Genomic DNA, 10,012 nt, shown 5'->3' on the forward strand with positions numbered 1-10,012 from the left:
GGTATCAGCAGCGGAGGCTGCAGAACAGCAAATATTGCTGAACAGCAAACGTTGCTGCCTGATCGTTCCTCTGGAAGCTTCATCTCAGAGGGGTACCCGGCCGTGTGAGGTGTCAATCTGCCCCTACTGGGGGATGCCTCTCAGTTAGGCTACTCGGGGGTCAGGGACCCACTTGAGGAGGCAGTCTGTCCGTTCTCAGATCTCAAACTCCATGCTGGGAGAACCACCACTCTCTTCAAAGCTGTCAGACAGGGACATTGAAGTCTGCAGTAGTTTCTGCTGCCTTTTGTTTGGCTATGCCCTGCCCCCAGAGGTGGAGTCTACAGAGGCAGGCAGGCCTCCTTGAGCTGCGGTGGGCTCCACCCAGTTCGAGCTACCCGGCTGCTTTGTTTACCTCCTCAAACCTCAGCAATGGCGGGTGCCCCTCCCCCAGCCTCACTGCTGCCATGCAATTCAATCCCAGAATGCTGTGCTAACAATGAGCGAGGCTTCATGGGCATGGGACCCTCCGAGCCAGATACAGGATATAATGTCCTGGTTTGCCATTTGCTAAGACCATTGGAAAAGCGCAGTGTTAGGGTGGGAGTGATCCGATTTTCCAGGTGCCGTCTGTCACAGCTTCCCTTGGCTAGGGAGGGAATTCCCTGACCCCTTGCGCTTCCTGGGTGAGGCAATGCCTTGCCCTGCTTTAGGTCACGCTTGGTGGTCTGCACCCACTGTCCTGCACCCACTGTCCGACAAGCCCCAATGAGATGAATCCGGTACCTCAGTTGGAAATGCAGAAATTACCCATCTTCTGCATCACTCACGCTGGGAGCTGTAGACTGGAGCTGTTCCTATTTGGCCATCTTGGAACTGCACTCCTAATTTCCTTTTTCTAGTGTTACACAGGAAAAAATAAGCTGATAGATAGGAAAAAATTGAAAAAAAAAAGATATTAAAATAAAGGATGTAAGAAATATTTTTAAAATGCGATTAAAATAAAAGATGTAAGAAATTGGTACCAAGAAGACCAAGGTATCACATAGATCCCAAACTAGCACTAATATACCTCCAGCATAAAAAAGAACATGCACGCATGGCACTTTTCACATACCACAGTAGGTCAGCAAGCCAAATTCAGCACAGTAATTTAGTAGCCACAAGAAAATGGTTAGTCTGTGTTTGCATCTAAACATCTGCTTTCTGTTGATTACTTAGATGACACATGAGTTCACACATGCCTCTTGTAATTCTTGTTGGGATTCTGTCAATTGCATTTAAAAAGCTGTTTACACAATGGAATTTTTGACAGCACCAGGAAAGTTGCAATAAAAATATAAATTATTTCATTCTCCATTAGAACCATGTGGGAGAACAGAATATAAAGTACAAAGTTGCATTTGAGAACAGATAAGTTATGTGTATTCAGAATGGAAAAGAATTAATTATGCCTTCCATAATTTATGAGGAATGCCAGACAGTCAGCCGAAGCTTCTAGGTCATGTTCTTTTTCTCAGAACCTGGAAATTCAGGTACTGGTCCTGTCTGTATTGTGGAGGAAGTCTAATTCTTCCTCAACTGTTGAGGAACACCTCCAACATAAGGAGGTGAGAGAAAGGGACCTCTGACACAGCTGCCCTTCATACTTATCTAGTTAATGTGGATTCTCAAGTGTAGACACTTGGCATTTTCTATTCAGTAAGTCACTTTTCTGCTAAACAAAGTCAGAGCATTTCTCATACATTGTTTTTAAAACTCAGAAATAAATGAATTAAGTTGTGTTTTTAATTTGCCAATTGATAAGTGTATTCATGTATAATTTTTTTCTACATATTTTTAGTGTAGACATTTCGCTATTTACTGTATGGTCTAAAATTATGATGTGTGGCCAGATGTACAGAACATGTTTCCCGTAGAACTCAGCCTGAAATGTCATGATTCAGAAGCATTCACAGAGTACCCACCCACCTCATGACAGTCACTTTCACAAACATGATCATGTATTTCATTCTTATGATCATTCTATAAAATAGTATTTTATATATACATATATAATACATATATAAAAATGTGATTACAATAAAGATGTAAGAAATTGGTACCAAGAAGACCAAGCTACCACATTGATCCCACACCAGCACTAATCTACCTCTGGTGTGAAACACGGTATATTTCACATGTTAAGTAGGCCAACAAGCTAAATTTACCACAGTAATTTAGTGGCTACAGGAGGATGGTTTGTCATTCTTCTTGTAATAGTATGTGTATATATATAGGTACATACCATTTAATTAAATGGTATATATATGTACCACATAATTTAAAATATATATAGTGTGTATATACATATATTTTAAATTATATATATATATGTGGAGAGAGAGAGAGAGACAGAGTCTTGCTCTGTCACCCATGCTGGAGTGCAGTGGCGCAATCTCAGCTCACTGCAACATCCATCTCCTGGGCTCAAGTGATTCTCCTGCCTCAGCCTCCCAAGTAGCTGGGATTACAGTGCCCACCACCATGCCTGGTTAATTTTTGTATTTTTAGTAGAGACGGGGTTTCACCATGTTGGCTAGGCTGGTCTTGAACTCCTGACCTTGAGTGATGTGCCTGCTTTGGCGTCCCGAAGTGCTGAGGATTACAGGCTCAAGCCACCACCCCGGCCTATATATTTAAATTATATATAATATAAATAAAGAAATAAATCATATATAATTTAAATATGTATTTATATAAATACATATTTAATAAGTAAATAAATACATAAATAATATTTACATATTTACTGTGTGTGCACACTTTATTTCAAATTATATATATTTAAATTATATACATAATATACAAATTATATATATAATTTAAAATACATATATAGTGTGTATATATGGTAAATATATAATGGCGATACATACATATAGATATTTAATTTTACAAATGAGGAAACTGAGGCCCAAAAAGGTAAAGTAAGTTACCCAACATTTCACAGCTAGTAAGCAGGAGAAATAGAATTGAAATTCATGTCCTGTTATATGGCTGCTGCCATGCAACAGATGTATACCCCAAACAACTAAGGACATGAAAACCCTAGAAATACCGTATTTTGGTGTGACCCCAAGAAAAATTGCTGGTATATATCTATTATTCTCCAAGGAAATCAGCCTTAAAGTGAGGCATGCATCTCATCTATCACCAGTTACCTTAATAACCTGATAGAGATCTATAATCCCTAAATTTTAAAATATATCTTGAATGTATTTGTAGTTCCAATCTGGAATATCTATTGAGATAATAATTACCTTAAGTTTATGACCAGTTGTGTTATTCAGTCATTGCATTTCTATACACATAAAATGTCTTTCAAATTTCAATGGGCATTCCCCCATTTCTAGTATTCCAAATATGGGGGTGTACATTGTTTATCCATCTTCTCAGGATTCCATAAAATTTGCTCCTTCCTTCTTTCTTGAGAATACTTGATTTCTGAGCCTTTCTGAGTCTGTCCTTATTTGCAAGCCTCTTGATTGCAGAAGATGACTCTAAACATTTTGCAGATGAAAAAAAAGATAAAACTTGCCCTACCTGGCCTCTTGCACAAGACTCTGAGGTATCTCCTTTCCCCTCTGGCCTGCAAGTCTGCCTTAGGACACTTGCTGCTCTCTGTCTTCTACTCAAGAAACTGATGATCGGTTAGACTTCAGGTTCTTTCTTGCCCTTCAGGTTTTGTTTTGTTTTGTTTTGTTTTGTTTTGTTTTGCTTTGTTTTGTTTTTAGACGGAGTCTCGCTCTGTCGCCCAGGCTGGAGTGCAGTGGCACAATCTTGGCTCACTGCAACCTCTTCTACCCGGGTTCAAGTGATTCTCCTGCCTCAGCCTCCCAAGTAGCTGGGGCTACAGGCACATGCCACCACGCCTAGCTAAATGTTTTTGTACTTTTTTAGTAGAGACGAAGTTTTACCATGTTGGCCAGGCTAGTCTCGAACTCTTGAGTTCAGGTTATCCGCCCGCCTCGGCCTCCCAAAGTGCTGGGATTACAGGCATAAGCCACCCTGCCCAGCCGCCCTTTAGTATTTCACACTGTTAATGGGCCTGAATTTGCTGTACCTTTCTGTTGAGTGGTAATATTTTGGACTTAGTTGTTATATTAAGAAAAAATTCTGAGCAGAATCAAGCAAAGGATGTGGCAGAATGAGAAAATGACCACTTTCTTTGTCATTGGTAGGGCTATGGATTGCAAGTGTGGTGGACATCAGAAACACCTGCAGATTCCTGGGCCCATGATCCCTCCCTGAGGCTCTCTGGAGTGGAGTCCAGATGTGTGTGGTTTAACTGGTTTCCCTGGGGTGATTCTGATGTAAGTGGTCAGAAACACCACAAGGGTGTGATGTGTCAAACCAGTCTCTTCTGGAAAGAGGCACTACAGCTTCTCTAAAGCGAGTATTATTCATGACCTCCCACTTGCAGTAGAAAGTCCTAGTTAAAACTGTGAGTAATCTTAGAGGCTCTTATTCTTCTGAATTATCTAAAACAAGAAACTAAACAAAACCAACCAACCACTCATCTAGTCAAATAAATGCTGCCTGAAAGAAGAGCAACAGCTGTTCTTTCTTTTTATCCAGTGATTTGGAGAAAACATTGTAAGTTCTTCTCCATAAAGCAGTAGAAAAAGATGACAGGATAAGAGATCCGTGGGCCTTTCCTCCAGAGAGCAAATAGAAAACCCTTGGTTTTTGTCCTGACTGAGAAACGCTTAAACGTCTACATGTACAATCAGATAATCCCTAAAATGCCTTTCCCCTGGTCTAACTCAATTCAGATAACTGTGTTTGTCTGTGAGAAACCCTCAGAGAATATATTCAAGCCAAATGATCTCATGCCTGGATTTTGCAAAACAATATGTGCACAAGACCAGAATTTATGTCATCATCGAATATGTGCCTTTCCCAAATCCAGCCCCGGGATGTTCTTCAACAACATGGCTTCTTTGCCACATCTGAGTCACTTCCTGGGCCTGGATCCAGGACAGCCTGCAGACCCCTGGCCACCAACAAGCCACATAAGGAAGCAGTTCTGTACTATTTCTAGGAATGGCATCTTTTAAAATTATTTTACACTTATCTCACCCATTTTGGTATCCCAGATGGCTTTAAAGGGGAGTTAGCATGGCTGAAGTGATATATTTTTTTCCTCAAAATAATTAAATTTTCTGTTGTGCTCAGTTGAGAGAAAAATCAAAAGCGTGCAGTGGTAAAAATGCCTGACAATCCCTGGAGATGCTGAACTAGTCTCTTTGCAGAAAATTCTGGAGATCTGTTTGCTGCCCTGGGGTATTAGCTGCCTTTGCACCTCTGCAGGGGAGATTCAGGTTCCATGTATTCTTTAGGGAGGTCAGAGAAACAGGAAAAGTTGTCCTGGATTGAACTCTCACCTCTGACCACAAACAATTGCTAGGTTGAATCTCCCCTATCCAGAAAGTTTGGAACCAGAGTGTTTTAGATTTTTTATTTTTTTCAGACTTCGGAATTTTTGCATATACATAATGAGATATCTTGGAGATGGGACCTAAGTCTAACCATGAAATTCACTTATGTTTCATATATGCCTTATACATACAACCTGAATGTAAGTTTATAGAATATTAAAAAAAATTTTTGGAAATGAAACAAAGTTTGTACAACCTGCACCATCAGAAAGCAAAGCATCATGTCAGCACTTTAAAAAGTTTAGATTTTGGAGCTTTCTAGATTTTGGATTTCTGGATTAGGGATGCTCAACCTGTAACACTTCTTGGTACTTGTGTGTATTAGACTACGCCTTTGCAGTTGAAGAGCTTTGACTCCGTTTCCCTGGTTGTCGCTTCCAGAAGGGCTGCCCTCTATGTGGTGTAATGGGATCTCTCATTGAGGGGAGGAATGAGGAGTTACTGCATGCTCTGCCTCAGAAGAGGAGGCCACAGTTGTCAGGCCTACTCAGCAAAGTGTCCCAGAGGCTGGTCTGCAGTCCCTGCAAGGAGGCATATCCAACCTGGGGACTGCAGGAGGACATGTCTGGGCCCACACTACCCCACACACTGCATGCTCCAACGACCTCTTTTGGTTTTAAGATCCAAAATGCCACCATTGGAAATTCATTTGAATTGGTAGATCTCCTTTTTGAGAGGTCAAATAAGAATGAACGGGACGGCCTAGAATGCTTTTCCTGTAGCTCTTGTTATCTTACTAACCATGGTCCTATAAAAAATCAGGCAATGACTCCTGCAGAAAGCTGTTCCATTCTGGGATCATTGGTCCTTCTACGAGGCATCCTAGCCTAGTGCTGTGCTGTCACTTCCTGCTTCAGATTAGTATTCTCTGCTGGCCTCCCTGAAGGGAGGACCTGGGTATTGTTCTTTCATCGTTGTGTTTCCACTGGGCCTGACACCTGGTTTACTCTATAAATATTTGTTGAATGAGCCCGGTGTCTTTGATTATAAAATGATAAAGTAATTCAGCTATAAAATGATAAAGTAATTCAGCTATAAAATGATGATGGTAATGATACCTTCCTCAGGGTATTTGTGAGTAGGAGAGGAGATAATCTACATCAAGTTATTGGCAAACTGTAAAGCTCTGTACAAATGGAAGTCTTCAGGATAACTTGCCAGGAAGCGTGAGAGGGGTTCCAGAAGAAGACAGAGAAACCTCACCCACTTTCAGGATTTTCCTGGGGCCCATTCTAAGCAACTATATTTAGATCTGCACACAGAACCACACCCAAAAGGACTTTGCTCTGTCTTTCTATCAAGATCCTTTGCCCTGAAAGAACCTAACCCCAAAGGTACTCCCAGAGCTTGTCATTTTATAGAGTGAATAACCAGAGGTTAGAATAATTAGACACTAATTCTCACAGAATCTGTTTGACAAGTAGTTTGTTAGATAATTGTGTTAATTATTAAGATTAAAAGTCTAAGATGATAAGGAGCAGAAATTTGCTCATTACCCAGATAGACCAGAACAGAGTGGGAGATTGTAGGGAATTGTAGCAGAGATACCAGTTACTCCCCACCCACATCCCCTCCTCAGAGAACCCGCCTCTCCTCCCCGCCTTGGCCATCCACAGCTGTCTGGACCAGGATAGAAGGCTATGGTTCAGGCCTTCTCACCTCAAAGAAGAAAAGCCACGGGAGGGCCATGCTGTTTAGATTGTTAGAGTTTGGACAGAGACACTGAGAAAGTCTGCCTTCGAAACATGAACCAGGGGGACTACATTGAGCCAGGCCTGAAGAACCGGTGCACATCAAAGCAAAGAAAGCCAGGCCATCAAAAGACACCGTGGTGAGGCCTCTCGGTCCCCACCCCCCATTTCACCAGGCCCTGTCTGTGTGCCAAGCTCAACCCTCAGAAAGGATATTTCATGTAGGCTGGGTACATGAAATGTAATCCTGTAATCCCAGCACTTTGGAAGGCCAAGGCAGGTGGACCGCTAGAGGTCAGGAATTTGAGACCAGCTTGGCCAACATGATGATACCCCATCTGTACTGAAAATACAAAAAATTAGCCGGGTGTGGTGGTGTGTGCCTGTAGTCCCAGCTACTCGGGAGGCTGAGGCAGCAGAATTGCTTGAACCCGGGAGGTGGAGGTTGCAGTGAGCCGAGATCATGCCACTGCACTCCAGCCTGGGCAACAGAGAGAGACTTCATCTCAAAAAAATAAAAAATAAAATAAAATAAGGCAGAAACAAACAGAAAAAATAACGGTGTTACTTATGGTGAATGCTAGAGTATACAGCAATGAACCAATACAGGGCTTCCAAATCAGTAAAGAGGAAGTCAAACTGTCACTGTTAGCTGATGATATGATCATTTACTTTGAAAACCCTAAAGACTCCTTCAGAAAGCTCCTAGAACTGATAAAAGAATTCATCAAAGTTTCCAGATACAAGATTAATGTACACGAATCAGTAGCTCTTCTATACACGAACAATGACTAAGCAGAGAATCAAATCAAGAGCTCAACCCCTTTTACAATAGCTGCAAAAAAAAAAAAAAAAAAAGCTTAGGAATATACCTAACCAAGGAGTCAAAAACCTCCACAAGGAAAACTACAAAACACTGCTGAAAGAAATCATAGACGACATGAACAAATGGAAACACATCCCATGCTCATGATGGGTACAATCAATATTGTGAAAATGACCATACTGCCAAAAGCAATCTACAAATTCAATGCAATCCCCATCAAAATACCACTATCATTCTTCACAGAATTAGAAAAAAAACTTCTAAAATTCATATGGAACCAAAAAAGAGCCCGCATAGCCTAAGCAAGACTAAGCAAAAAGAACAAATCTGGAGGCATCACACTACCTGATTTCAAACTATGCTATAAGGCCATAGTCACCAAAACAGCATGGTACTGATACAAATATAGGCACATAGACCAGTGGAATAGAATAGAGAACCCAGAAATGAACCCAAATACAGCCAACTGATCTTCGACAAAGCAAACAAAAACATAAAATGGGGAAAGGACACCCTTTTCAGCAAATAGTGCTGGGACAATTGGCAAGCCACATGTAGGAGAATAAGAATCTCTCACCTTATACAAAAATCAACTCAAGATGGATCAAAGACTTAAACCTAAGACCTTAAACTATAAAAATTCTAGAAGATAACATTGGAAAAACCCTTCTAGACTTTGGCTTTGGCAAGGATTTCATGACCAAGAACCCAAAAGCAAATGCAATAAAAACAAAGATAAATAGCTGGGACCTAATTAAACTGAAGAGCTTTTGCATAGCAAAAGGAACAATCAGCAGAGTAAACAGACAACCCACAGAGTGGGAGAAAAGTCATCAAAATCTATACATCTGACAAAGGACTAATATCAAGAATCCACAGTGAACTCAACCAAATCAGTAAGAAAAAAACAAACAATACCATCAAAAAGTAGGTTAAGGACATGAATAGACAATTCTCAAAAGAAAATATACAAATGGCCAACAAACATGAGAAAATGCTCAATGTCATTAATGATGAGGGAAATGCAAATCAAAATCACAATGCAGTACCACCTCAGTCCTGCCAGAATGGCCATAATCAAAAAAGAGTAGATGTTGGCATGGATGCGGTAAACAGGGAACACTTTTACACTGCTGGTGGGAATGTAAACCAGTACAGCTGCTATGGAAAACAGTGTGGTGATTCCTTAAATAACTAAAAGTAGAACTACCATTTGATCCAGCAATCCCGCTTCCCAGAGGAAAACAAGTCATTATTCAAAAAAGACACTTGCACACACATGTTTATAGCAGCACAATTCAGCAAAAATCATGGAACCATGATTATATATATTATGTATATATATACCATGATTATATATATATTATATATATATACCATGATTATATATTTTATATATATATATATATATGAGATCAAGCTGCCCTTTCTATTTTTCTATGCGCCCACTTATGTCTTGAAGGTCTCATTCCTCAGGAGATCTTGCAGAGCCAGTAGACATTGCTGAGCATCTAACTTGTCCCAAGGGGCTTTCTTGATTCTAGAGAGAATAGAACACTACAATACATTCTGAATAACAGTGGGAAGGGCTTGAAAAAGGGATTTTTAATTTTCAGGGAGGAAAGATTATGTTGTGTAAATATAATATGTATTTTCTTTTGGATAATGCATTTGCTCATACACACACACACACACACACACACACACACACACACACACAGAACCCATGGAATACTATGCAGCCTTAAAAAGGAATGAATTAAACAGCATTTGCAGTGATCTGGATGAGATTAGAGACTAATATTCTAAGTAAAGTAACTCAGAAATGGAAAACCAAACATCGTGTTTTCTCACTACTATGTAGGAGCTAAGCTATGAGGACGCAAAGGCATAAGAATGATACAGTGGACTTTGGGGACTTAGAGGGAAGGCTGAAAGGGGAGTGAGGGATAAAAGACTACAAATATGGTGTAGTGTATACTGCTCGGGTGATGGGTGTACCAAAATCTCACAAATCACCACTAAAGAACTTA

This window comes from Pan paniscus, chromosome 4 (assembly GCF_029289425.2).
Source record: "Pan paniscus chromosome 4, NHGRI_mPanPan1-v2.0_pri, whole genome shotgun sequence".
Taxonomy (NCBI): Eukaryota; Metazoa; Chordata; class Mammalia; order Primates; family Hominidae; genus Pan; species Pan paniscus.